This window comes from Phalangium opilio, unplaced genomic scaffold (genome assembly GCF_054372755.1).
Source record: "Phalangium opilio isolate 3A_F unplaced genomic scaffold, DU_Popi_V2 ptg000031l_1, whole genome shotgun sequence".
Taxonomy (NCBI): Eukaryota; Metazoa; Arthropoda; class Arachnida; order Opiliones; family Phalangiidae; genus Phalangium; species Phalangium opilio.
Genome location: NW_028324158.1, coordinates 3,584,482 through 3,603,749, shown reverse-complemented (window position 1 = coordinate 3,603,749; position 19,268 = coordinate 3,584,482). Strand labels below are relative to the sequence as shown.

At 45.7% G+C, this 19,268-nt stretch overlaps 86 non-coding genes across 86 annotated transcripts; all 86 read right to left on the bottom strand.

The window, feature by feature from the left end:
• Positions 1-307: 307 nt before the first annotated feature.
• On the bottom strand, positions 308-379 carry TRNAA-CGC (transfer RNA alanine (anticodon CGC)). The gene has a single exon. It is a non-coding gene; the product is annotated as a tRNA-Ala (tRNA).
• Positions 380-572: 193 nt separating this feature from the next.
• Positions 573-644, bottom strand: TRNAA-CGC (transfer RNA alanine (anticodon CGC)). The gene has a single exon. It is a non-coding gene; the product is annotated as a tRNA-Ala (tRNA).
• A 60-nt stretch (positions 645-704) lies between these two features.
• On the bottom strand, positions 705-776 carry TRNAA-CGC (transfer RNA alanine (anticodon CGC)). Its single transcript has one exon. It is a non-coding gene; the product is annotated as a tRNA-Ala (tRNA).
• Positions 777-836: 60 nt separating this feature from the next.
• Positions 837-908, bottom strand: TRNAA-CGC (transfer RNA alanine (anticodon CGC)). Its single transcript has one exon. It is a non-coding gene; the product is annotated as a tRNA-Ala (tRNA).
• Positions 909-1,100: 192 nt separating this feature from the next.
• TRNAA-CGC (transfer RNA alanine (anticodon CGC)) lies at positions 1,101-1,170 on the bottom strand. Its single transcript has one exon. It is a non-coding gene; the product is annotated as a tRNA-Ala (tRNA).
• Positions 1,171-1,230: 60 nt separating this feature from the next.
• TRNAA-CGC (transfer RNA alanine (anticodon CGC)) lies at positions 1,231-1,302 on the bottom strand. The gene has a single exon. It is a non-coding gene; the product is annotated as a tRNA-Ala (tRNA).
• A 61-nt stretch (positions 1,303-1,363) lies between these two features.
• TRNAA-CGC (transfer RNA alanine (anticodon CGC)) lies at positions 1,364-1,435 on the bottom strand. The gene has a single exon. It is a non-coding gene; the product is annotated as a tRNA-Ala (tRNA).
• A 60-nt stretch (positions 1,436-1,495) lies between these two features.
• On the bottom strand, positions 1,496-1,567 carry TRNAA-UGC (transfer RNA alanine (anticodon UGC)). The gene has a single exon. It is a non-coding gene; the product is annotated as a tRNA-Ala (tRNA).
• Positions 1,568-1,627: 60 nt separating this feature from the next.
• On the bottom strand, positions 1,628-1,699 carry TRNAA-UGC (transfer RNA alanine (anticodon UGC)). The gene has a single exon. It is a non-coding gene; the product is annotated as a tRNA-Ala (tRNA).
• Positions 1,700-2,284: 585 nt separating this feature from the next.
• Positions 2,285-2,356, bottom strand: TRNAA-CGC (transfer RNA alanine (anticodon CGC)). The gene has a single exon. It is a non-coding gene; the product is annotated as a tRNA-Ala (tRNA).
• Positions 2,357-2,549: 193 nt separating this feature from the next.
• TRNAA-CGC (transfer RNA alanine (anticodon CGC)) lies at positions 2,550-2,621 on the bottom strand. Its single transcript has one exon. It is a non-coding gene; the product is annotated as a tRNA-Ala (tRNA).
• Positions 2,622-2,681: 60 nt separating this feature from the next.
• On the bottom strand, positions 2,682-2,753 carry TRNAA-CGC (transfer RNA alanine (anticodon CGC)). The gene has a single exon. It is a non-coding gene; the product is annotated as a tRNA-Ala (tRNA).
• Positions 2,754-2,813: 60 nt separating this feature from the next.
• On the bottom strand, positions 2,814-2,885 carry TRNAA-CGC (transfer RNA alanine (anticodon CGC)). Its single transcript has one exon. It is a non-coding gene; the product is annotated as a tRNA-Ala (tRNA).
• A 192-nt stretch (positions 2,886-3,077) lies between these two features.
• Positions 3,078-3,147, bottom strand: TRNAA-CGC (transfer RNA alanine (anticodon CGC)). Its single transcript has one exon. It is a non-coding gene; the product is annotated as a tRNA-Ala (tRNA).
• A 60-nt stretch (positions 3,148-3,207) lies between these two features.
• Positions 3,208-3,279, bottom strand: TRNAA-CGC (transfer RNA alanine (anticodon CGC)). Its single transcript has one exon. It is a non-coding gene; the product is annotated as a tRNA-Ala (tRNA).
• A 61-nt stretch (positions 3,280-3,340) lies between these two features.
• On the bottom strand, positions 3,341-3,412 carry TRNAA-CGC (transfer RNA alanine (anticodon CGC)). Its single transcript has one exon. It is a non-coding gene; the product is annotated as a tRNA-Ala (tRNA).
• Positions 3,413-3,472: 60 nt separating this feature from the next.
• Positions 3,473-3,544, bottom strand: TRNAA-UGC (transfer RNA alanine (anticodon UGC)). The gene has a single exon. It is a non-coding gene; the product is annotated as a tRNA-Ala (tRNA).
• A 60-nt stretch (positions 3,545-3,604) lies between these two features.
• On the bottom strand, positions 3,605-3,676 carry TRNAA-UGC (transfer RNA alanine (anticodon UGC)). The gene has a single exon. It is a non-coding gene; the product is annotated as a tRNA-Ala (tRNA).
• A 585-nt stretch (positions 3,677-4,261) lies between these two features.
• TRNAA-CGC (transfer RNA alanine (anticodon CGC)) lies at positions 4,262-4,333 on the bottom strand. The gene has a single exon. It is a non-coding gene; the product is annotated as a tRNA-Ala (tRNA).
• A 193-nt stretch (positions 4,334-4,526) lies between these two features.
• On the bottom strand, positions 4,527-4,598 carry TRNAA-CGC (transfer RNA alanine (anticodon CGC)). The gene has a single exon. It is a non-coding gene; the product is annotated as a tRNA-Ala (tRNA).
• A 60-nt stretch (positions 4,599-4,658) lies between these two features.
• TRNAA-CGC (transfer RNA alanine (anticodon CGC)) lies at positions 4,659-4,730 on the bottom strand. The gene has a single exon. It is a non-coding gene; the product is annotated as a tRNA-Ala (tRNA).
• Positions 4,731-4,790: 60 nt separating this feature from the next.
• On the bottom strand, positions 4,791-4,862 carry TRNAA-CGC (transfer RNA alanine (anticodon CGC)). Its single transcript has one exon. It is a non-coding gene; the product is annotated as a tRNA-Ala (tRNA).
• Positions 4,863-5,054: 192 nt separating this feature from the next.
• Positions 5,055-5,124, bottom strand: TRNAA-CGC (transfer RNA alanine (anticodon CGC)). The gene has a single exon. It is a non-coding gene; the product is annotated as a tRNA-Ala (tRNA).
• A 60-nt stretch (positions 5,125-5,184) lies between these two features.
• On the bottom strand, positions 5,185-5,256 carry TRNAA-CGC (transfer RNA alanine (anticodon CGC)). The gene has a single exon. It is a non-coding gene; the product is annotated as a tRNA-Ala (tRNA).
• A 61-nt stretch (positions 5,257-5,317) lies between these two features.
• TRNAA-CGC (transfer RNA alanine (anticodon CGC)) lies at positions 5,318-5,389 on the bottom strand. Its single transcript has one exon. It is a non-coding gene; the product is annotated as a tRNA-Ala (tRNA).
• A 60-nt stretch (positions 5,390-5,449) lies between these two features.
• Positions 5,450-5,521, bottom strand: TRNAA-UGC (transfer RNA alanine (anticodon UGC)). The gene has a single exon. It is a non-coding gene; the product is annotated as a tRNA-Ala (tRNA).
• A 60-nt stretch (positions 5,522-5,581) lies between these two features.
• Positions 5,582-5,653, bottom strand: TRNAA-UGC (transfer RNA alanine (anticodon UGC)). The gene has a single exon. It is a non-coding gene; the product is annotated as a tRNA-Ala (tRNA).
• Positions 5,654-5,846: 193 nt separating this feature from the next.
• Positions 5,847-5,918, bottom strand: TRNAA-CGC (transfer RNA alanine (anticodon CGC)). The gene has a single exon. It is a non-coding gene; the product is annotated as a tRNA-Ala (tRNA).
• Positions 5,919-6,109: 191 nt separating this feature from the next.
• Positions 6,110-6,179, bottom strand: TRNAA-CGC (transfer RNA alanine (anticodon CGC)). The gene has a single exon. It is a non-coding gene; the product is annotated as a tRNA-Ala (tRNA).
• Positions 6,180-6,239: 60 nt separating this feature from the next.
• On the bottom strand, positions 6,240-6,311 carry TRNAA-CGC (transfer RNA alanine (anticodon CGC)). Its single transcript has one exon. It is a non-coding gene; the product is annotated as a tRNA-Ala (tRNA).
• Positions 6,312-6,371: 60 nt separating this feature from the next.
• On the bottom strand, positions 6,372-6,443 carry TRNAA-CGC (transfer RNA alanine (anticodon CGC)). Its single transcript has one exon. It is a non-coding gene; the product is annotated as a tRNA-Ala (tRNA).
• A 456-nt stretch (positions 6,444-6,899) lies between these two features.
• Positions 6,900-6,971, bottom strand: TRNAA-CGC (transfer RNA alanine (anticodon CGC)). Its single transcript has one exon. It is a non-coding gene; the product is annotated as a tRNA-Ala (tRNA).
• Positions 6,972-7,031: 60 nt separating this feature from the next.
• On the bottom strand, positions 7,032-7,103 carry TRNAA-CGC (transfer RNA alanine (anticodon CGC)). The gene has a single exon. It is a non-coding gene; the product is annotated as a tRNA-Ala (tRNA).
• A 60-nt stretch (positions 7,104-7,163) lies between these two features.
• Positions 7,164-7,235, bottom strand: TRNAA-CGC (transfer RNA alanine (anticodon CGC)). Its single transcript has one exon. It is a non-coding gene; the product is annotated as a tRNA-Ala (tRNA).
• A 60-nt stretch (positions 7,236-7,295) lies between these two features.
• On the bottom strand, positions 7,296-7,367 carry TRNAA-CGC (transfer RNA alanine (anticodon CGC)). The gene has a single exon. It is a non-coding gene; the product is annotated as a tRNA-Ala (tRNA).
• Positions 7,368-7,427: 60 nt separating this feature from the next.
• On the bottom strand, positions 7,428-7,499 carry TRNAA-CGC (transfer RNA alanine (anticodon CGC)). The gene has a single exon. It is a non-coding gene; the product is annotated as a tRNA-Ala (tRNA).
• Positions 7,500-7,559: 60 nt separating this feature from the next.
• TRNAA-CGC (transfer RNA alanine (anticodon CGC)) lies at positions 7,560-7,631 on the bottom strand. Its single transcript has one exon. It is a non-coding gene; the product is annotated as a tRNA-Ala (tRNA).
• Positions 7,632-7,824: 193 nt separating this feature from the next.
• On the bottom strand, positions 7,825-7,896 carry TRNAA-UGC (transfer RNA alanine (anticodon UGC)). The gene has a single exon. It is a non-coding gene; the product is annotated as a tRNA-Ala (tRNA).
• Positions 7,897-7,957: 61 nt separating this feature from the next.
• TRNAA-CGC (transfer RNA alanine (anticodon CGC)) lies at positions 7,958-8,029 on the bottom strand. The gene has a single exon. It is a non-coding gene; the product is annotated as a tRNA-Ala (tRNA).
• Positions 8,030-8,089: 60 nt separating this feature from the next.
• TRNAA-CGC (transfer RNA alanine (anticodon CGC)) lies at positions 8,090-8,161 on the bottom strand. Its single transcript has one exon. It is a non-coding gene; the product is annotated as a tRNA-Ala (tRNA).
• Positions 8,162-8,221: 60 nt separating this feature from the next.
• TRNAA-UGC (transfer RNA alanine (anticodon UGC)) lies at positions 8,222-8,293 on the bottom strand. The gene has a single exon. It is a non-coding gene; the product is annotated as a tRNA-Ala (tRNA).
• A 60-nt stretch (positions 8,294-8,353) lies between these two features.
• On the bottom strand, positions 8,354-8,425 carry TRNAA-UGC (transfer RNA alanine (anticodon UGC)). Its single transcript has one exon. It is a non-coding gene; the product is annotated as a tRNA-Ala (tRNA).
• Positions 8,426-8,618: 193 nt separating this feature from the next.
• TRNAA-CGC (transfer RNA alanine (anticodon CGC)) lies at positions 8,619-8,690 on the bottom strand. Its single transcript has one exon. It is a non-coding gene; the product is annotated as a tRNA-Ala (tRNA).
• A 192-nt stretch (positions 8,691-8,882) lies between these two features.
• Positions 8,883-8,954, bottom strand: TRNAA-CGC (transfer RNA alanine (anticodon CGC)). The gene has a single exon. It is a non-coding gene; the product is annotated as a tRNA-Ala (tRNA).
• A 60-nt stretch (positions 8,955-9,014) lies between these two features.
• TRNAA-UGC (transfer RNA alanine (anticodon UGC)) lies at positions 9,015-9,086 on the bottom strand. The gene has a single exon. It is a non-coding gene; the product is annotated as a tRNA-Ala (tRNA).
• Positions 9,087-9,411: 325 nt separating this feature from the next.
• On the bottom strand, positions 9,412-9,481 carry TRNAA-CGC (transfer RNA alanine (anticodon CGC)). Its single transcript has one exon. It is a non-coding gene; the product is annotated as a tRNA-Ala (tRNA).
• A 60-nt stretch (positions 9,482-9,541) lies between these two features.
• Positions 9,542-9,613, bottom strand: TRNAA-CGC (transfer RNA alanine (anticodon CGC)). Its single transcript has one exon. It is a non-coding gene; the product is annotated as a tRNA-Ala (tRNA).
• Positions 9,614-9,806: 193 nt separating this feature from the next.
• On the bottom strand, positions 9,807-9,878 carry TRNAA-CGC (transfer RNA alanine (anticodon CGC)). The gene has a single exon. It is a non-coding gene; the product is annotated as a tRNA-Ala (tRNA).
• A 192-nt stretch (positions 9,879-10,070) lies between these two features.
• On the bottom strand, positions 10,071-10,142 carry TRNAA-UGC (transfer RNA alanine (anticodon UGC)). Its single transcript has one exon. It is a non-coding gene; the product is annotated as a tRNA-Ala (tRNA).
• Positions 10,143-10,335: 193 nt separating this feature from the next.
• TRNAA-CGC (transfer RNA alanine (anticodon CGC)) lies at positions 10,336-10,405 on the bottom strand. The gene has a single exon. It is a non-coding gene; the product is annotated as a tRNA-Ala (tRNA).
• A 60-nt stretch (positions 10,406-10,465) lies between these two features.
• On the bottom strand, positions 10,466-10,537 carry TRNAA-CGC (transfer RNA alanine (anticodon CGC)). The gene has a single exon. It is a non-coding gene; the product is annotated as a tRNA-Ala (tRNA).
• Positions 10,538-10,730: 193 nt separating this feature from the next.
• TRNAA-CGC (transfer RNA alanine (anticodon CGC)) lies at positions 10,731-10,802 on the bottom strand. The gene has a single exon. It is a non-coding gene; the product is annotated as a tRNA-Ala (tRNA).
• Positions 10,803-10,994: 192 nt separating this feature from the next.
• TRNAA-CGC (transfer RNA alanine (anticodon CGC)) lies at positions 10,995-11,066 on the bottom strand. Its single transcript has one exon. It is a non-coding gene; the product is annotated as a tRNA-Ala (tRNA).
• Positions 11,067-11,126: 60 nt separating this feature from the next.
• Positions 11,127-11,198, bottom strand: TRNAA-UGC (transfer RNA alanine (anticodon UGC)). The gene has a single exon. It is a non-coding gene; the product is annotated as a tRNA-Ala (tRNA).
• Positions 11,199-11,520: 322 nt separating this feature from the next.
• TRNAA-CGC (transfer RNA alanine (anticodon CGC)) lies at positions 11,521-11,592 on the bottom strand. The gene has a single exon. It is a non-coding gene; the product is annotated as a tRNA-Ala (tRNA).
• A 60-nt stretch (positions 11,593-11,652) lies between these two features.
• On the bottom strand, positions 11,653-11,724 carry TRNAA-UGC (transfer RNA alanine (anticodon UGC)). The gene has a single exon. It is a non-coding gene; the product is annotated as a tRNA-Ala (tRNA).
• A 193-nt stretch (positions 11,725-11,917) lies between these two features.
• On the bottom strand, positions 11,918-11,989 carry TRNAA-CGC (transfer RNA alanine (anticodon CGC)). Its single transcript has one exon. It is a non-coding gene; the product is annotated as a tRNA-Ala (tRNA).
• A 59-nt stretch (positions 11,990-12,048) lies between these two features.
• On the bottom strand, positions 12,049-12,120 carry TRNAA-UGC (transfer RNA alanine (anticodon UGC)). Its single transcript has one exon. It is a non-coding gene; the product is annotated as a tRNA-Ala (tRNA).
• Positions 12,121-12,313: 193 nt separating this feature from the next.
• On the bottom strand, positions 12,314-12,385 carry TRNAA-UGC (transfer RNA alanine (anticodon UGC)). Its single transcript has one exon. It is a non-coding gene; the product is annotated as a tRNA-Ala (tRNA).
• Positions 12,386-12,578: 193 nt separating this feature from the next.
• TRNAA-CGC (transfer RNA alanine (anticodon CGC)) lies at positions 12,579-12,650 on the bottom strand. The gene has a single exon. It is a non-coding gene; the product is annotated as a tRNA-Ala (tRNA).
• A 60-nt stretch (positions 12,651-12,710) lies between these two features.
• On the bottom strand, positions 12,711-12,780 carry TRNAA-CGC (transfer RNA alanine (anticodon CGC)). The gene has a single exon. It is a non-coding gene; the product is annotated as a tRNA-Ala (tRNA).
• Positions 12,781-12,839: 59 nt separating this feature from the next.
• Positions 12,840-12,911, bottom strand: TRNAA-UGC (transfer RNA alanine (anticodon UGC)). Its single transcript has one exon. It is a non-coding gene; the product is annotated as a tRNA-Ala (tRNA).
• A 193-nt stretch (positions 12,912-13,104) lies between these two features.
• TRNAA-CGC (transfer RNA alanine (anticodon CGC)) lies at positions 13,105-13,176 on the bottom strand. The gene has a single exon. It is a non-coding gene; the product is annotated as a tRNA-Ala (tRNA).
• Positions 13,177-13,498: 322 nt separating this feature from the next.
• Positions 13,499-13,570, bottom strand: TRNAA-CGC (transfer RNA alanine (anticodon CGC)). The gene has a single exon. It is a non-coding gene; the product is annotated as a tRNA-Ala (tRNA).
• Positions 13,571-13,895: 325 nt separating this feature from the next.
• Positions 13,896-13,967, bottom strand: TRNAA-CGC (transfer RNA alanine (anticodon CGC)). Its single transcript has one exon. It is a non-coding gene; the product is annotated as a tRNA-Ala (tRNA).
• Positions 13,968-14,026: 59 nt separating this feature from the next.
• TRNAA-UGC (transfer RNA alanine (anticodon UGC)) lies at positions 14,027-14,098 on the bottom strand. Its single transcript has one exon. It is a non-coding gene; the product is annotated as a tRNA-Ala (tRNA).
• Positions 14,099-14,291: 193 nt separating this feature from the next.
• TRNAA-UGC (transfer RNA alanine (anticodon UGC)) lies at positions 14,292-14,363 on the bottom strand. Its single transcript has one exon. It is a non-coding gene; the product is annotated as a tRNA-Ala (tRNA).
• Positions 14,364-14,554: 191 nt separating this feature from the next.
• Positions 14,555-14,626, bottom strand: TRNAA-UGC (transfer RNA alanine (anticodon UGC)). The gene has a single exon. It is a non-coding gene; the product is annotated as a tRNA-Ala (tRNA).
• Positions 14,627-14,687: 61 nt separating this feature from the next.
• Positions 14,688-14,759, bottom strand: TRNAA-CGC (transfer RNA alanine (anticodon CGC)). Its single transcript has one exon. It is a non-coding gene; the product is annotated as a tRNA-Ala (tRNA).
• Positions 14,760-15,082: 323 nt separating this feature from the next.
• On the bottom strand, positions 15,083-15,154 carry TRNAA-UGC (transfer RNA alanine (anticodon UGC)). Its single transcript has one exon. It is a non-coding gene; the product is annotated as a tRNA-Ala (tRNA).
• A 324-nt stretch (positions 15,155-15,478) lies between these two features.
• On the bottom strand, positions 15,479-15,550 carry TRNAA-UGC (transfer RNA alanine (anticodon UGC)). The gene has a single exon. It is a non-coding gene; the product is annotated as a tRNA-Ala (tRNA).
• Positions 15,551-15,610: 60 nt separating this feature from the next.
• On the bottom strand, positions 15,611-15,680 carry TRNAA-CGC (transfer RNA alanine (anticodon CGC)). Its single transcript has one exon. It is a non-coding gene; the product is annotated as a tRNA-Ala (tRNA).
• A 325-nt stretch (positions 15,681-16,005) lies between these two features.
• On the bottom strand, positions 16,006-16,077 carry TRNAA-CGC (transfer RNA alanine (anticodon CGC)). Its single transcript has one exon. It is a non-coding gene; the product is annotated as a tRNA-Ala (tRNA).
• A 60-nt stretch (positions 16,078-16,137) lies between these two features.
• TRNAA-UGC (transfer RNA alanine (anticodon UGC)) lies at positions 16,138-16,209 on the bottom strand. The gene has a single exon. It is a non-coding gene; the product is annotated as a tRNA-Ala (tRNA).
• A 191-nt stretch (positions 16,210-16,400) lies between these two features.
• On the bottom strand, positions 16,401-16,472 carry TRNAA-UGC (transfer RNA alanine (anticodon UGC)). The gene has a single exon. It is a non-coding gene; the product is annotated as a tRNA-Ala (tRNA).
• A 61-nt stretch (positions 16,473-16,533) lies between these two features.
• TRNAA-CGC (transfer RNA alanine (anticodon CGC)) lies at positions 16,534-16,605 on the bottom strand. Its single transcript has one exon. It is a non-coding gene; the product is annotated as a tRNA-Ala (tRNA).
• Positions 16,606-16,928: 323 nt separating this feature from the next.
• Positions 16,929-17,000, bottom strand: TRNAA-UGC (transfer RNA alanine (anticodon UGC)). The gene has a single exon. It is a non-coding gene; the product is annotated as a tRNA-Ala (tRNA).
• Positions 17,001-17,324: 324 nt separating this feature from the next.
• TRNAA-UGC (transfer RNA alanine (anticodon UGC)) lies at positions 17,325-17,396 on the bottom strand. Its single transcript has one exon. It is a non-coding gene; the product is annotated as a tRNA-Ala (tRNA).
• Positions 17,397-17,456: 60 nt separating this feature from the next.
• On the bottom strand, positions 17,457-17,526 carry TRNAA-CGC (transfer RNA alanine (anticodon CGC)). The gene has a single exon. It is a non-coding gene; the product is annotated as a tRNA-Ala (tRNA).
• Positions 17,527-17,851: 325 nt separating this feature from the next.
• TRNAA-CGC (transfer RNA alanine (anticodon CGC)) lies at positions 17,852-17,923 on the bottom strand. Its single transcript has one exon. It is a non-coding gene; the product is annotated as a tRNA-Ala (tRNA).
• A 322-nt stretch (positions 17,924-18,245) lies between these two features.
• On the bottom strand, positions 18,246-18,317 carry TRNAA-CGC (transfer RNA alanine (anticodon CGC)). Its single transcript has one exon. It is a non-coding gene; the product is annotated as a tRNA-Ala (tRNA).
• Positions 18,318-18,377: 60 nt separating this feature from the next.
• TRNAA-UGC (transfer RNA alanine (anticodon UGC)) lies at positions 18,378-18,449 on the bottom strand. The gene has a single exon. It is a non-coding gene; the product is annotated as a tRNA-Ala (tRNA).
• Positions 18,450-18,642: 193 nt separating this feature from the next.
• On the bottom strand, positions 18,643-18,714 carry TRNAA-CGC (transfer RNA alanine (anticodon CGC)). Its single transcript has one exon. It is a non-coding gene; the product is annotated as a tRNA-Ala (tRNA).
• Positions 18,715-18,773: 59 nt separating this feature from the next.
• Positions 18,774-18,845, bottom strand: TRNAA-UGC (transfer RNA alanine (anticodon UGC)). The gene has a single exon. It is a non-coding gene; the product is annotated as a tRNA-Ala (tRNA).
• A 193-nt stretch (positions 18,846-19,038) lies between these two features.
• Positions 19,039-19,110, bottom strand: TRNAA-UGC (transfer RNA alanine (anticodon UGC)). The gene has a single exon. It is a non-coding gene; the product is annotated as a tRNA-Ala (tRNA).
• A 60-nt stretch (positions 19,111-19,170) lies between these two features.
• TRNAA-CGC (transfer RNA alanine (anticodon CGC)) lies at positions 19,171-19,242 on the bottom strand. The gene has a single exon. It is a non-coding gene; the product is annotated as a tRNA-Ala (tRNA).
• Positions 19,243-19,268: the final 26 nt, after the last annotated feature.

The window sequence follows — 19,268 nt, the reverse complement described above, 5'->3', positions numbered from 1 at the left end:
AGACATCATCGTAAAATTAAATACTTTTAGACTAAAACCGCGAAATGGAGATACCTGGGGTCGAACCCCGTACTTCTCACATGCAAAGCGAGCGCTCTTCCACTGAGCTATATCCCCTTCGGATGTACAAGTAGAGATCATCGTAAAATTGAATACTTTTTGACTAAAGCCGCGAAATGGAGATACCGGGGGTTGAACCCGGGACTACACATGCGAAGCGAGCGCTCTTCCTCTGAGCTATATCCCCTTCGGATGTATTAGTAGAGATCATCGTAAAATTAAATACTTTAAGACTAAAACCGCGAAATGGAGATACCGGGGTTCGAACCCGGGACTTCACACATGCGAAGCGAGCGCTCTTCCACTGAGCTATATCCCCTTCGGATGTACAAGTAGAGATCATCGTAAAATTGAATACTTTTTGACTAAAGCCGCGAAATGGAGATACCGGGGGTTGAACCCGGGACTTCTCACATGCGAAGCTACCGCTCTTCCACTGAGCTATATCCCCTTCGGATGTACAAGTAGAGATCATCGCAAAATTAAATACTTTTAGACTAAAAAGCGCGAAATGGAGATACCGGGGGTCGAACCCGGGACTTCTCACATGCGAAGCGATCGCTCTTCCACTGAGCTATATCCCCTTCGGATGTACTAGTAGAGATCATCGTAAAATTAAATACTTTTAGACTAAAACCGCGAAATGGAGATACCGGGGGTCGAATCCGGGACTTCTCACATGCGAAGCGAGCACTCTTCCACTGAGCTATATCCCCTTCGGATGTACTAGTAGAGATCATCGTAAAATTAAATACTTTTAGACTAAAACCGCGAAATGGAGATACCGGGGATCGAATCCGGGACTTCTCACATGCGAAGCGAGCACTCTTCCACTGAGCTATATCCCCTTCGGATGTAGTAGTAGACATCATCGTAAAATTAAATACTTTTAGACTAAAACCGCGAAATGGAGATACCTGGGGTCGAACCCCGTACTTCTCACATGCAAAGCGAGCGCTCTTCCACTGAGCTATATCCCCTTCGGATGTACAAGTAGAGATCATCGTAAAATTGAATACTTTTTGACTAAAGCCGCGAAATGGAGATACCGGGGGTTGAACCCAGGACTTCACATGCGAAGCGAGCGCTCTTCCACTGAGCTATATCCCCTTCGGATGTACTAGTAGAGATCATCGTAAAATTAAATACTTTAAGACTAAAACCGCGAAATGGAGATACCGGGGTTCGAACCCGGGACTTCTCACATGCGAAGCGAGCGCTCTTCCACTGAGTTATATCCCCTTCGGATGTACAAGTAGAGATCATCGTAAAATTAAATACTTTTAGACTAAAACCGACGAAATGGAGATAACGGGGGTTGAACCCGGGACTTCTCACATGCGAAGTGAGCGCTCTTCCACTGAGCTATATCCCCTTCGGATGTACAAGTAGAGATCATCGTAAAATTGAATACTTTTTGACTAAAGCCGCGAAATGGAGATACCGGGGGTTGAACCCGGGACTTCTCACATGCAAAGCGAGCGCTCTTCCACTGAGCTATATCCCCTACGAGTGTACAAGTAGAGATCATCGTTAAATTAAATACTTTTAGACTAAAACCGAGAAATGGAGATACCGGGGGTTGAACCCGGGACTTCTCACATGCAAAGCGAGCGCTCTTCCACTGAGCTATATCCCCTTCGGTTGTACAAGTAGAGATCATCGCAAAATTAAATACTTTTATACTAAAAGGCGCGAAATGGAGATAGCGGGTGTCGAACCCCGTACTTCTCACATGCAAAGCGAGCGCTCTTCCACTGAGCTATATCCCCTTCGGATGTACAAGTAGAGATCATCGTAAAATTGAATACTTTTTGACTAAAGCCGCGAAATGGAGATACCGGGGGTTGAACCCGGGACTACACATGCGAAGCGAGCGCTCTTCCTCTGAGCTATATCCCCTACGATTGTAGAAGTAGACATCATCGTAAAATTAAATACTTTTAGACTAAAACCGCGAAATGGAGATACCTGGGGTCGAACCCCGTACTTCTCACATGCAAAGCGAGCGCTCTTCCACTGAGCTATATCCCCTTCGGATGTACAAGTAGAGATCATCGTAAAATTGAATACTTTTTGACTAAAGCCGCGAAATGGAGATACCGGGGGTTGAACCCGGGACTACACATGCGAAGCGAGCGCTCTTCCTCTGAGCTATATCCCCTTCGGATGTATTAGTAGAGATCATCGTAAAATTAAATACTTTAAGACTAAAACCGCGAAATGGAGATACCGGGGTTCGAACCCGGGACTTCACACATGCGAAGCGAGCGCTCTTCCACTGAGCTATATCCCCTTCGGATGTACAAGTAGAGATCATCGTAAAATTGAATACTTTTTGACTAAAGCCGCGAAATGGAGATACCGGGGGTTGAACCCGGGACTTCTCACATGCGAAGCTACCGCTCTTCCACTGAGCTATATCCCCTTCGGATGTACAAGTAGAGATCATCGCAAAATTAAATACTTTTAGACTAAAAAGCGCGAAATGGAGATACCGGGGGTCGAACCCGGGACTTCTCACATGCGAAGCGATCGCTCTTCCACTGAGCTATATCCCCTTCGGATGTACTAGTAGAGATCATCGTAAAATTAAATACTTTTAGACTAAAACCGCGAAATGGAGATACCGGGGGTCGAATCCGGGACTTCTCACATGCGAAGCGAGCACTCTTCCACTGAGCTATATCCCCTTCGGATGTACTAGTAGAGATCATCGTAAAATTAAATACTTTTAGACTAAAACCGCGAAATGGAGATACCGGGGATCGAATCCGGGACTTCTCACATGCGAAGCGAGCACTCTTCCACTGAGCTATATCCCCTTCGGATGTAGAAGTAGACATCATCGTAAAATTAAATACTTTTAGACTAAAACCGCGAAATGGAGATACCTGGGGTCGAACCCCGTACTTCTCACATGCAAAGCGAGCGCTCTTCCACTGAGCTATATCCCCTTCGGATGTACAAGTAGAGATCATCGTAAAATTGAATACTTTTTGACTAAAGCCGCGAAATGGAGATACCGGGGGTTGAACCCAGGACTTCACATGCGAAGCGAGCGCTCTTCCACTGAGCTATATCCCCTTCGGATGTACTAGTAGAGATCATCGTAAAATTAAATACTTTAAGACTAAAACCGCGAAATGGAGATACCGGGGTTCGAACCCGGGACTTCTCACATGCGAAGCGAGCGCTCTTCCACTGAGTTATATCCCCTTCGGATGTACAAGTAGAGATCATCGTAAAATTAAATACTTTTAGACTAAAACCGACGAAATGGAGATAACGGGGGTTGAACCCGGGACTTCTCACATGCGAAGTGAGCGCTCTTCCACTGAGCTATATCCCCTTCGGATGTACAAGTAGAGATCATCGTAAAATTGAATACTTTTTGACTAAAGCCGCGAAATGGAGATACCGGGGGTTGAACCCGGGACTTCTCACATGCAAAGCGAGCGCTCTTCCACTGAGCTATATCCCCTACGAGTGTACAAGTAGAGATCATCGTTAAATTAAATACTTTTAGACTAAAACCGAGAAATGGAGATACCGGGGGTTGAACCCGGGACTTCTCACATGCAAAGCGAGCGCTCTTCCACTGAGCTATATCCCCTTCGGTTGTACAAGTAGAGATCATCGCAAAATTAAATACTTTTATACTAAAAGGCGCGAAATGGAGATAGCGGGTGTCGAACCCCGTACTTCTCACATGCAAAGCGAGCGCTCTTCCACTGAGCTATATCCCCTTCGGATGTACAAGTAGAGATCATCGTAAAATTGAATACTTTTTGACTAAAGCCGCGAAATGGAGATACCGGGGGTTGAACCCGGGACTACACATGCGAAGCGAGCGCTCTTCCTCTGAGCTATATCCCCTACGATTGTAGAAGTAGACATCATCGTAAAATTAAATACTTTTAGACTAAAACCGCGAAATGGAGATACCTGGGGTCGAACCCCGTACTTCTCACATGCAAAGCGAGCGCTCTTCCACTGAGCTATATCCCCTTCGGATGTACAAGTAGAGATCATCGTAAAATTGAATACTTTTTGACTAAAGCCGCGAAATGGAGATACCGGGGGTTGAACCCGGGACTACACATGCGAAGCGAGCGCTCTTCCTCTGAGCTATATCCCCTTCGGATGTATTAGTAGAGATCATCGTAAAATTAAATACTTTAAGACTAAAACCGCGAAATGGAGATACCGGGGTTCGAACCCGGGACTTCACACATGCGAAGCGAGCGCTCTTCCACTGAGCTATATCCCCTTCGGATGTACAAGTAGAGATCATCGTAAAATTGAATACTTTTTGACTAAAGCCGCGAAATGGAGATACCGGGGGTTGAACCCGGGACTTCTCACATGCGAAGCTACCGCTCTTCCACTGAGCTATATCCCCTTCGGATGTACAAGTAGAGATCATCGCAAAATTAAATACTTTTAGACTAAAAAGCGCGAAATGGAGATACCGGGGGTCGAACCCGGGACTTCTCACATGCGAAGCGATCGCTCTTCCACTGAGCTATATCCCCTTCGGATGTACTAGTAGAGATCATCGTAAAATTAAATACTTTTAGACTAAAACCGCGAAATGGAGATACCGGGGGTCGAATCCGGGACTTCTCACATGCGAAGCGAGCACTCTTCCACTGAGCTATATCCCCTTCGGATGTACTAGTAGAGATCATCGTAAAATTAAATACTTTTAGACTAAAACCGCGAAATGGAGATACCGGGGATCGAATCCGGGACTTCTCACATGCGAAGCGAGCACTCTTCCACTGAGCTATATCCCCTTCGGATGTAGAAGTAGACATCATCGTAAAATTAAATACTTTTAGACTAAAACCGCGAAATGGAGATACCTGGGGTCGAACCCCGTACTTCTCACATGCAAAGCGAGCGCTCTTCCACTGAGCTATATCCCCTTCGGATGTACAAGTAGAGATCATCGTAAAATTGAATACTTTTTGACTAAAGCCGCGAAATGGAGATACCGGGGGTTGAACCCAGGACTTCACATGCGAAGCGAGCGCTCTTCCACTGAGCTATATCCCCTTCGGATGTACTAGTAGAGATCATCGTAAAATTAAATACTTTAAGACTAAAACCGCGAAATGGAGATACCGGGGTTCGAACCCGGGACTTCTCACATGCGAAGCGAGCGCTCTTCCACTGAGTTATATCCCCTTCGGATGTACAAGTAGAGATCATCGTAAAATTAAATACTTTTAGACTAAAACCGACGAAATGGAGATAACGGGGGTTGAACCCGGGACTTCTCACATGCGAAGTGAGCGCTCTTCCACTGAGCTATATCCCCTTCGGATGTACAAGTAGAGATCATCGTAAAATTGAATACTTTTTGACTAAAGCCGCGAAATGGAGATACCGGGGGTTGAACCCGGGACTTCTCACATGCAAAGCGAGCGCTCTTCCACTGAGCTATATCCCCTACGAGTGTACAAGTAGAGATCATCGTTAAATTAAATACTTTTAGACTAAAACCGAGAAATGGAGATACCGGGGGTTGAACCCGGGACTTCTCACATGCAAAGCGAGCGCTCTTCCACTGAGCTATATCTCCTTCGGTTGTACAAGTAGAGATCATCGCAAAATTAAATACTTTTATACTAAAAGGCGCGAAATGGAGATAGCGGGTGTCGAACCCGGCACTTCTCACATAAAAAGCGAACGTTCTTCCACTGAGCTATATCCCCTTCGGATGTACAAGTAGAGATCATCGTAAAATTAAATACTTTTAGACTAAAACCGCGAAATGGAGATACCGGGGGTCGAACCCGGGACTTCTCACATGCGAAGCGAGCGCTCTTCCACTGAGCTATATCCCCTACGATTGTATAAGTAGACATCATCGTAAAATTAAATACTTTTAGACTAAAACCGCGAAATGGAGATACCTGGGGTCGAACCCCGTACTTCTCACATGCAAAGCGAGCGCTCTTCCACTGAGCTATATCCCCTTCGGATGTACAAGTAGAGATCATCGTAAAATTGAATAATTTTTGACTAAACCGCGAAATGGAGATACCGGGGGTTGAACCCGGGACTTCACATGCGAAGCGAGCGCTCTTCCTCTGAGCTATATCCCCTTCGCATGTTCAAGTAGAGATCATCGTAAAATTGAATACTTTAAGACTAAAACCGCGAAAAGGAGATACCGGGGTTCGAACCCGGGACTTCTCACATGCGAAGCGAGCGCTCTTCCACTGAGCTATATCCCCTTCGGATGTACTAGTAGAGATCATCGTAAAATTAAATACTTTAAGACTAAAACCGCGAAATGGAGATACCGGGGTTCGAACCCGGGACTTCTCACATGCGAAGCGAGCGCTCTTCCACTGAGTTATATCCCCTTCGGATGTACAAGTAGAGATCATCGTAAAATTAAATACTTTTAGACTAAAACCGATGAAATGGAGATAACGCGGGTTGAACCCGGGACTTCTCACATGCGAAGCGAGCGCTCTTCCTCTGAGCTATATCCCCTACGAGTGTACAAGTAGTGATCATGGTTAAATTAAATACTTTTAGACTAAAACCGCGAAATGGAGATACCGAGGGTTGAACCCGGGCCTTCTCACATGCGAATCGAGGCTCTTCCACTGAGCTATATCCCCTTCGCATGTTCAAGTAGAGATCATCGTAAAATTGAATACTTTTTGACTAAAGCCGCGAAATGGAGATACCGGGGGTTGAACCCGGGACTTCTCACATGCGAAGCTACCGCTCTTCCACTGAGCTATATCCCCTTCGGATGTAGCAGTAGAGATCATCGTAAAATTAAATACTTTAAGACTAAAACCGCGAAATGGAGATACCGGGGTTCGAACCCGGGACTTCTCACATGCGAAGCGAGCGCTCTTCCACTGAGTTATATCCCCTTCGGATGTACAAGTAGAGATCATCGTAAAATTAAATACTTTAAGACTAAAACCGCGAAATGGAGATACCGGGGTTCGAACCCGGGACTTCTCACATGCGAAGCGAGCGCTCTTCCTCTGAGCTATATCCCCTACGAGTGTACAAGTAGAGATCATGGTTAAATTAAATACTTTTAGACTAAAACCGCGAAATGGAGATACCGAGGGTTGAACCCGGGCCTTCTCACATGCGAAGCGAGCGCTCTTCCACTGAGCTATATCCCCTACGAGTGTACAAGTAGAGATCATGGTTAAATTAAATACTTTTAGACTAAAACCGCGAAATGGAGATACCGAGGGTTGAACCCGGGCCTTCTCACATGCGAAGCGAGCGCTCTTCCACTGAGCTATATCCCCTTCGCATGTTCAAGTAGAGATCATCGTAAAATTGAATACTTTTAGACTAAAACCGCGAAATGGAGATACCGGGGGTCGAACCCGGGACTTCTCACATGCGAAGCGAGCGCTCTTCCACTGAGCTATATCCCCTTCGGATGTACTAGTAGAGATCATCGTAAAATTAAATACTTATAGACTAAAGCCGCGAAATGGAGATACCGGGGGTTGAACCCGGGACTTCTCACATGCGAAGCGAGCGCTCTTCCACTGAGCTATATCCCCTACGATTGTATAAGTAGACATCATCGTAAAATTAAATACTTTTAGAATAAAACCGCGAAATGGAGATACCGGGGGTTGAACCCGGGACTTCTCACATGCGAAGCGACCGCTCTTCCACAGAGCTATATCCCCTTCGGATGTACAAGTAGAGATCATCGCAAAATTAAATACTTTTAGACTAAAAAGCGCGAAATGGAGATACCGGGGGTCGAACCCGGTACTTCTCACATGCAAAGCGAGCGCTCTTCCACTGAGCTATATCCCCTTCGGATGTACAAGTAGAGATCATCGTAAAATTAAATACTTTTAGACTAAAACCGACGAAATGGAGATACCGGGGGTTGAACCCGGGACTTCTCACATGCGAAGCGAGCGCTCTTCCACTGAGCTATATCCCCTACTAATGTACAAGTAGAGATCATCGTTAAATTAAATACTTTTAGACTAAAACCGCGAAATGGAGATACCGGGGGTTGAACCCGGGACTTCTCACACGCGAAGCGAGCGCTCTTTCACTGAGCTATACCCCCTTCGGATGTACAAGTAGAGATCATCGTAAAATTGAATACTTTTTGACTAAAGCCGCGAAATGGAGATACCGGGGATTGAACCCGGGACTTCTCACATGCAAAGCGAGCGCTCTTCCACTGAGCTATATCCCCTACGAGTGTACAAGTAGAGATCATCGTTAAATTAAATACTTTTAGACTAAAACCGCGAAATGGAGATACCGGGGGTTGAACCCGGGACTTCTCACATGCAAAGCGAGCGCTCTTCCACTGAGCTATATCCCCTTCGGTTGTACAAGTAGAGATCATCGCAAAATTAAATACTTTTATACTAAAAGGCGCGAAATGGAGATAGCGGGGGTCGAACCCGGCACTTCTCACATAAAAAGCGAACGTTCTTCCACTGAGCTATATCCCTTTCGGATGTACAAGTAGAGATCATCGTAAAATTAAATACTTTTAGACTAAAACCGCGAAATGGAGATACCGGGGGTCGAACCCGGGACTTCTCACATGCGAAGCGAGCGCTCTTCCACTGATCTATATCCCCTACGATTGTATAAGTAGACATCATCGTAAAATTAAATACTTTTAGACTAAAACCGCGAAATGGAGATACCTGGGGTCGAACCCCGTACTTCTCACATGCAAAGCGAGCGCTCTTCCACTGAGCTATATCCCCTTCGGATGTACAAGTAGAGATCATCGTAAAATTGAATACTTTTTGACTAAAGCCGCGAAATGGAGATACCGGGGGTTGAACCCGGGACTTCTCACATGCGAAGCGAGCGCTCTTCCACTGAGCTATATCCCCTTCGGATGTACAAGTAGAGATCATCGAAAAATTGAATACCTTTTGACTAAAGCCGCGAAATGGAGATACCGGGGGTTGAACCCGGGACTTCTCACATGCAAAGCGAGCGCTCTTCCACTGAGCTATATCCCCTTCGGATGTACAAGTAGAGATCATCGCAAAATTAAATACTTTTATACTAAAAGGCGCGAAATGGAGATACCGGGGGTCGAACCCGGCACTTCTCACATAAAAAGCGAACGTTCTTCCACTGAGCTATATCCCCTTAAAATGTACTAGTAGAGATCATCGTAAAATTAAATACTTTTAGACTAAAACCGCGAAATGGAGATACCGGGGGTCGAACCCGGGACTTCTCACATGCGAAGCGAGCGCTCTTCCACTCACCTATATCCCCTTCGGATGTACAAGTAGAGATCATCGTAAAATTGAATACTTTTTGACTAAAGCCGCGAAATGGAGATACCGGGGGTTGAACCCGGGACTTCACATGCGAAGCGAGCGCTCTTCCTCTGAGCTATATCCCCTTCGGATGTACTAGTAGAGATCATCGTAAAATTAAATACTTTAAGACTAAAACCGCGAAATAGAGATACCGGGGTTCGAACCCGGGACTTCTCACATGCGAAGCGAGCGCTCTTCCACTGAGCTATATCCCCTTCGGATGTACAAGTAGAGATCATCGCAAAATTAAATACTTTTATACTAAAAGGCGCGAAATGGAGATACCGGGGGTCGAACCCGGCACTTCTCACATAAAAAGCGAACGTTCTTCCACTGAGCTATATCCCCTTAAAATGTACTAGTAGAGATCATCGTAAAATTAAATACTTTTAGACTAAAACCGGGAAATGGAGATACCTGGGGTCGAACCCGGGACTTCTCACATGCGAAGCGAGCGCTCTTCCACTGAGCTATATCCCCTACGATTGTATAAGTAGACATCATCGTAAAATTAAATACTTTTAGACTAAAACCGCGAAATGGAGATACCTGGGGTCGAACCCCGTACTTCTCACATGCAAAGCGAGCGCTCTTCCACTGAGCTATATCCCCTTCGGATGTACAAGTAGAGATCATCGTAAAACTGAATACTTTTTGACTAAAGCCGCGAAATGGAGATACCTGGGATTGAACCCGGGACTTCTCACATGCAAAGCGAGCGCTCTTCCACTGAGCTATATCCCCTTTGGATGTACAAGTAGAGATCATCGCAAAATTAAATACTTTTAGACTAAAAGGCGCGAAATGGAGATACCGGGGGTCGAACCCGGCACTTCTCACATAAAAAGCGAACGTTCTTCCACTGAGCCATATCCCCTTCGGATGTACAAGTAGAGATCATCGTAAAATTGAATACTTTTTGACTAAAGCCGCGAAATGGAGATACCGGGGGTTGAACCCGGGACTTCACATGCGAAGCGAGCGCTCTTCCTCTGAGCTATATCCCCTTCGGATGTACTAGTAGAGATCATCGTAAAATTAAATACTTTAAGACTAAAACCGCGAAATAGAGATACCGGGGTTCGAACCCGGGACTTCTCACATGCGAAGCGAGCGCTCTTCCACTGAGCTATATCCCCTTCGGATGTACAAGTAGAGATCATCGCAAAATTAAATACTTTTATACTAAAAGGCGCGAAATGGAGATACCGGGGGTCGAACCCGGCACTTCTCACATAAAAAGCGAACGTTCTTCCACTGAGCTATATCCCCTTCGGATGTACAAGTAGAGATCATCGTAAAATTAAATACTTTTAGACTAAAACCGCGAAATGGAGATACCGGGGATCGAACCCGGGACTTCTCACATGCGAAGCGAGCGCTCTTCCACTGAGCTATATCCCCTACGATTGTATAAGTAGACATCATCGTAAAAATAAATACTTTTAGACTAAAACCGCGAAATGGAGATACCTGGGGTCGAACCCCGTACTTCTCACATGCAAAGCGAGCGCTCTTCCACTGAGCTATATCCCCTTCGGATGTACAAGTAGAGATCATCGTAAAATTGAATACTTTTTGACTAAAGCCGCGAAATGGAGATACCGGGGGTTGAACCCGGGACTTCTCACATGCGAAGCGAGCACTCTTCCACTGAGCTATATCCCCTTCGGATGTACAAGTAGAGATCATCGTAAAATTGAATACTTTTTGACTAAAGCCGCGAAATGGAGATACCGGGGGTTGAACCCGGGACTTCTCACATGCAAAGCGAGCGCTCTTCCACTGAGCTGTATCCCCTTCGGATGTACAAGTAGAGATCATAGCAAAATTAAATACTTTTATACTAAAAGGCGCGAAATGGAGATACCGGGGGTCGAACCCGGCACTTCTCACATAAAAAGCGAACGTCTTCCACTGAGCTATATCCCCTTAAAATGTACTAGTAGAGATCATCGTAAAATTGAATACTTTTTGACTAAAGCCGCGAAATGGAGATACCGGGGGTTGAACCCGGGACTTCACATGCGAAGCGAGAGCTCTTCCTCTGAGCTATATCCCCTTCGGATGTACTAGTAGAGATCATCGTAAAATTAAATACTTTAAGACTAAAACCGCGAAATGGAAATACCGGGGTTCGAACCCGGGACTTCTCACATGCGAAGCGAGCGCTCTTCGACTGAGCTATATCCCCTTCGGATGTACTAGTAGAGATCATCGTAAAGTTAAATACTTTTAGACTAAAACCGCGAAATGGAGATACCGGGGGTCGAACCCGGGACTTCTCACATGCAAAGCGAGCGCTCTTTCATTGAGCTATATCCCCTTCGGATGTACAAGTAGAGATCATCGTAAAATTGAATACTTTTTGACTAAAGCCGCGAAATGGAGATACCGGGGGTTGAACCCGGGACTTCTCACATGCGAAGCTACCTCTCTTCCACTGAGCTATATCCCCTTCGGATGTACAAGTAGAGATCATCGCAAAATTAAATACTTTTAGACTAAAAAGCGCGAAATGGAGATACCGGGGGTCGAACCCGGTACTTCTCACATGCGAAGCGAGCGCTCTTCCACTGAGCTATATCCCCTTCGGATGCACAAGTAGAGATCATCGTAAAATTGACACTTTTTGACTAAAGCCGCGAAATGGAGATACCGGGGGTTGAACCCGGGACTTCTCACATGCAAAGCGAGCGCTCTTCAACTGAGCTATATCCCCTTTGGATGTACAAGTAGAGATCATCGCAAAATTAAATACTTTTAGACTAAAAGGCGCGAAATGGAGATACCGGGGGTCGAACCTGGCACTTCTCACATAAAAAGCCAACGTTCTTCCACTGAGCTCTATCCCCTTCGGATGTACTAGAAGAGATCATCGTAAAATTAAATACTTTTAGACTAAAACCGCGAAATGGAGATACCGGGGGTCGAACCCGGGACTTCTCACATGCAAAGCGAGCGCTCTTCCACTGAGCTATATCCCCTTCGGATGTACAAATAGAGATCATCGTTAAATTAAATACTTTTTGACTAAAGCCGCGAAATGGAGATACCGGGGGTTGAACCCGGGACTTCTCACATGCGAAGCTACCCCTCTTCCACTGAGCTATATCCCCTTTGGATATACAAGTAGAGATCATCGCAAAATTAAATACTTTTAGACTAAAAAGCGCGAAATGGAGATACCGGGGGTCGAACCCAGTACTTCTCACATGCGAAGCGAGCGCTCTTCCACTGAGCTATATCCCCTTCGGATGTACTAGTAGAGATCATCGTAAAATTGAATACTTTTTGACTAAAGCCGCGAAATGGAGATACCGGGGGTTGAACCCGGGACTTCACATGCGAAGCGAGCGCTCTTCCTCTGAGCTATATCCCCTTCGGATGTACAAGTAGAGATCATCGTAAAATTGACACTTTTTGACTAAAGCCGCGAAATGGAGATACCGGGGGTTGAACCCGGGACTTCTCACATGCAAAGCGAGCGCTCTTCAACTGAGCTATATCCCCTTCGGATGTACAAGTAGAGATCATCGCAAAATTAAATACTTTTATACTAAAAGGCGCGAAATGGAGATACCGGGGGTCGAACCCGGCACTTCTCACATAAAAAGCGAACGTTCTTCCACTGAGCTATATCCCCTTAAAATGTACTAGTAGAGATCATCGTAAAATTAAATACTTTTAGACTAAAACCGCGAAATGGAAATACCGGGGGTCGAACCCGGGACTTCTCACATGCGAAGCGAGCGCTCTTCCACTGAGCTATATCCCCTACGTTTGTGTAAGTAGACATCATCGTAAAATTAAATACTTTTAGACTAAAACCGCGAAATGGAGATACCTGGGGTCGAACCCCGTACTTCTCACATGCAAAGCGAGCGCTCTTCCACTGAGGTATATCCCCTTCGGATGTGCAAGTAGAGATCATCGTAAAATTGAATACTTTTTGACTAAAGCCGCGAAATGGAGATACCGGGGGTTGAACCCGGGACTTCACATGCGAAGCGAGAGCTCTTCCTCTGAGCTATATCCCCTTCGGATGTACTAGTAGAGATCATCGTAAAATTAAATACTTTAAGACTAAAACCGCGAAATGGAGATACCGGGGTTCGAACCCGGGACTTCTCACATGCGAAGCGAGCGCTCTTCGACTGAGCTATATCCCCTTCGGATGTACTAGTAGAGATCATCGTAAAATTAAATACTTTTAGACTAAAACCGCGAAATGGAGATACCGGGGGTCAAACCCGGGACTTCTCACATGCAAAGCGAGCGCTCTTTCATTGAGCTATATCCCCTTCGGATGTACAAGTAGAGATCATCGTAAAATTGAATACTTTTTGACTAAAGCCGCGAAATGGAGATACCGGGGGTTGAACCCGGGACTTCTCACATGCGAAGCTACCTCCCTTCCACTGAGCTATATCCCCTTCGGATGTACAAGTAGAGATCATCGCAAAATTAAATACTTTTAGACTAAAAAGCGCGAAATGGAGATACCGGGGGTCGAACCCGGTACTTCTCACATGCGAAGCGAGCGCTCTTCCACTGAGCTATATCCCCTTCGGATGTACAAGTAGAGATCATCGTAAAATTGACACTTTTTGACTAAAGCCGCGAAATGGAGATACCGGGGGTTGAACCCGGGACTTCTCACATGCAAAGCGAGCGCTCTTCAACTGAGCTATATCCCCTTTGGATGTACAAGTAGAGATCATCGCAAAATTAAATACTTTTAGACTAAAAGGCGCGAAATAGAGATACCGGGGGTCGAACCTGGCACTTCTCACATAAAAAGCCAACGTTCTTCCACTGAGCTCTATCCCCTTCGGATGTACTAGTAGAGATCATCGTAAAATTAAATACTTTTAGACTAAAACCGCGAAATGGAGACACCGGGGGTCGAACCCGGGACTTCTCACATGCAAAGCGAGCGCTCTTCCACTGAGCTATATCCCCTTCGGATGTACAAATAGAGATCATCGTTAAATTAAATACTTTTTGACTAAAGCCGCGAAATGGAGATACCGGGGGTTGAACCCGGGACTTCTCACATGCGAAGCTACCCCTCTTCCACTGAGCTATATCCCCTTCGGATGTACAAGTAGAGATCATCGTAAAATTGACACTTTTTGACTAAAGCCGCGAAATGGAGATACCGGGGGTTGAACCCGGGACTTCTCACATGCAAAGCGAGCGCTCTTCAACTGAGCTATATCCCCTTTGGATGTACAAGTAGAGATCATCGCAAAATTAAATACTTTTAGACTAAAAGGCGCGAAATGGAGATACCGGGGGTCGAACCCGGTACTTCTCACATGCGAAGCGAGCGCTCTTCCACTGAGCTATATCCCCTTCGGATGTACAAGTAGAGATCATCGTAAAATTGACACTTTTTGACTAAAGCCGCGAAATGGAGCTACCGGGGGTTGAACCCGGGACTTCTCACATGCAAAGCGAGCGCTCTTCAACTGAGCTATATCCCCTTCGGATGTACTAGTAGAGATCATCGTAAAATTAAATACTTTAAGACTAAAACCACGAAATGGAGATACCGGGGTTCGAACCCGGTACTTCTCACATGCGAAGCGAGCGCACTTCCACTGAGCTATATCCCCTTCGGATGTACAAGTAGAGATCATCGCAAAATTAAATACTTTTAGACTAAAACCGCGAAATGGAGACACCGCGGGTCGAACCCGGGACTTCTCACATGCAAAGCGAGCGCTCTTCCACTGAGCTATATCCCCTTCGGATGTACAAATAGAGATCATCGTTAAATTAAATACTTTTTGACTAAAGCCGCGAAATGGAGATACCGGGGGTTGAACCCGGGACTTCTCACATGCGAAGCTACCCCTCTTCCACTGAGCTATATCCCCTTTGGATATACAAGTAGAGATCATCGCAAAATTAAATACTTTTAGACTAAAAAGCGCGAAATGGAGATACCGGGGGTCGAACCCGGTACTTCTCACATGCGAAGCGAGCGCTCTTCCAATGAGCTATATCCCCTTCGGATGTACAAGTAGAGATCATCGTAAAATTGACACTTTTTGACTAAAGCCGCGAAATGGAGATACCGGGGGTTGAACCCGGGACTTCTCACATGCAAAGCGAGCGCTCTTCAACTGAGCTATATCCCCTTCGGATGTACTAGTAGAGTTCATCGTAAAATTGAATACTTTTTGACTAAAGCCGCGAAATGGAGATACCGGGGGTTGAACCCGGGACTTCACATGCGAAGCGAGCGCTCTTCCTCTGAGCTATATCCCCTTCGGATGTACTAGTAGAGATCATCGTAAAAATAAATACTTTAAGACTAAAACCGCGAAATGGAGATACCGGGGTACGAACCCGGGACTTCTCACATGCGAAGCGAGCGCTCTTCCACTTAGCTATATCCCCTTCGGATGTACAAGTAGAGATCATCGCAAAATTAAATACTTTTATACTAAAAGGCGCGAAATGGAGATACCGGGGGTCGAACCCGGCACTTCTCACATAGAAAGCGAACGTTCTTCCACTGAGCTATATCCCCTTAAAATGTACTAGTAGAGATCATCGTAAAATTAAATACTTTTAGACTAAAACCGCGAAATGGAGATACCGGGGGTCGAACCCGGGACTTCTCACATGCGAAGCGAGCGCTCTTCCACTGAGCTATATCCCCTACGATTGTGTAAGTAGACATCATCGTAAAATTAAATACTTTTAGACTAAAACCGCGAAATGGAGACACCGGGGGTCGAACCCGGGACTTCTCACATGCAAAGCGAGCGCTCTTCCACTGAGCTATATCCCCTTCGGATGTACAAATAGAGATCATCGTTAAATTAAATACTTTTTGACTAAAGCCGCGAAATGGAGATACCGGGGGTTGAACCCGGGACTTCTCACATGCGAAGCTACCCCTCTTCCACTGAGCTATATCCCCTTCGGATGTACAAGTAGAGATCATCGTAAAATTGACACTTTTTGACTAAAGCCGCGAAATGGAGATACCGGGGGTTGAACCCGGGACTTCTCACATGCAAAGCGAGCGCTCTTCAACTGAGCTATATCCCCTTTGGATGTACAAGTAGAGATCATCGCAAAATTAAATACTTTTAGACTAAAAGGCGCGAAATGGAGATACCGGGGGTCGAACCCGGTACTTCTCACATGCGAAGCGAGCGCTCTTCCACTGAGCTATATCCCCTTCGGATGTACAAGTAGAGATCATCGTAAAATTGACACTTTTTGACTAAAGCCGCGAAATGGAGCTACCGGGGGTTGAACCCGGGACTTCTCACATGCAAAGCGAGCGCTCTTCAACTGAGCTATATCCCCTTCGGATGTACTAGTAGAGATCATCGTAAAATTAAATACTTTAAGACTAAAACCACGAAATGGAGATACCGGGGTTCGAACCCGGTACTTCTCACATGCGAAGCGAGCGCACTTCCACTGAGCTATATCCCCTTCGGATGTACAAGTAGAGATCATCGCAAAATTAAATACTTTTAGACTAAAACCGCGAAATGGAGACACCGCGGGTCGAACCCGGGACTTCTCACATGCAAAGCGAGCGCTCTTCCACTGAGCTATATCCCCTTCGGATGTACAAATAGAGATCATCGTTAAATTAAATACTTTTTGACTAAAGCCGCGAAATGGAGATACCGGGGGTTGAACCCGGGACTTCTCACATGCGAAGCTACCCCTCTTCCACTGAGCTATATCCCCTTTGGATATACAAGTAGAGATCATCGCAAAATTAAATACTTTTAGACTAAAAAGCGCGAAATGGAGATACCGGGGGTCGAACCCGGTACTTCTCACATGCGAAGCGAGCGCTCTTCCAATGAGCTATATCCCCTTCGGATGTACAAGTAGAGATCATCGTAAAATTGACACTTTTTGACTAAAGCCGCGAAATGGAGATACCGGGGGTTGAACCCGGGACTTCTCACATGCAAAGCGAGCGCTCTTCAACTGAGCTATATCCCCTTCGGATGTACTAGTAGAGTTCATCGTAAAATTGAATACTTTTTGACTAAAGCCGCGAAATGGAGATACCGGGGGTTGAACCCGGGACTTCACATGCGAAGCGAGCGCTCTTCCTCTGAGCTATATCCCCTTCGGATGTACTAGTAGAGATCATCGTAAAAATAAATACTTTAAGACTAAAACCGCGAAATGGAGATACCGGGGTACGAACCCGGGACTTCTCACATGCGAAGCGAGCGCTCTTCCACTTAGCTATATCCCCTTCGGATGTACAAGTAGAGATCATCGCAAAATTAAATACTTTTATACTAAAAGGCGCGAAATGGAGATACCGGGGGTCGAACCCGGCACTTCTCACATAGAAAGCGAACGTTCTTCCACTGAGCTATATCCCCTTAAAATGTACTAGTAGAGATCATCGTAAAATTAAATACTTTTAGACTAAAACCGCGAAATGGAGATACCGGGGGTCGAACCCGGGACTTCTCACATGCGAAGCGAGCGCTCTTCCACTGAGCTATATCCCCTACGATTGTGTAAGTAGACATCATCGTAAAATTAAATACTTTTAGACTAAAACCGCGAAATGGAGATACCTGGGGTCGAACCCCGTACTTCTCACATGCAAAGCGAGCGCTCTTCCACTGAGCTATATCCCCTTCGGATGTGCAAGTAGAGATCATCGTAAAATTGAATACTTTTTGACTAAAGCCGCGAAATGGAGATACCGGGGGTTGAACCCGGGACTTCACATGCGAAGCGAGAGCTCTTCCTCTGAGCTATATCCCCTTCGGATGTACTAGTAGAGATCATCGTAAAATTAAATACTTTAAGACTAAAACCGCGAAATGGAGATACCGGGGTTCGAACCCGGGACTTCTCACATGCGAAGCGAGCGCTCTTCGACTGAGCTATATCCCCTTCAGATGTACTAGTAGAGATCATCGTAAAATTAAATACTTTTAGACTAAAACCGCGAAATGGAGATACCGGGGGTCGAACCCGGGACTTCTCACATGCAAAGCGAGCGCTCTTTCATTGAGCTATATCCCCTTCGGATGTACAAGTAGAGATCATCGTAAAATTGAATACTTTTTGACTAAAGCCGCGAAATGGAGATACCGGGGGTTGAACCCGGGACTTCTCACATGCGAAGCTACCTCTCTTCCACTGAGCTATATCCACTTCGGATGTACAAGTAGAGATCATCGCAAAATTAAATACTTTTAGACTAAAAAGCGCGAAATGGAGATACCGGGGGTCGAACCCGGTACTTCTCACATGCGAAGCGAGCGCTCTTCCACTGAGCTATATCCCCTTCGGATGTACAAGTAGAGATCATCGTAAAATTGACACTTTTTGACTAAAGCCGCGAAATGGAGATACCGGGGGTTGAACCCGGGACTTCTCACATGCAAAGCGAGCGCTCTTTAACTGAGCTATATCCCCTTTGGATGTACAAGTAGAGATCATCGCAAAATTAAATACTTTTAGACTAAAAGGCGCGAAATGGAGATACCGGGGGTCGAACCTGGCACTTCTCACATAAAAAGCCAACGTTCTTCCACTGAGCTCTATCCCCTTCGGATGTACTAGTAGAGATCATCGTAAAATTAAATACTTTTAGACTAAAACCGCGAAATGGAGACACCGGGGGTCGAACCCGGGACTTCTCACATGCAAAGCGAGCGCTCTTCCACTGAGCTATATCCCCTTCGGATGTACAAATAGAGATCATCGTAAAATTAAATACTTTTAGACTAAAACCGCGAAATGGAGATACCGGGGGTCGAACCCGGGACTTCTCACATGCGAAGCGAGCGCTCTTCCACTGAGCTATATCCCCTTCGGATGTACAAGTAGAGATCATCG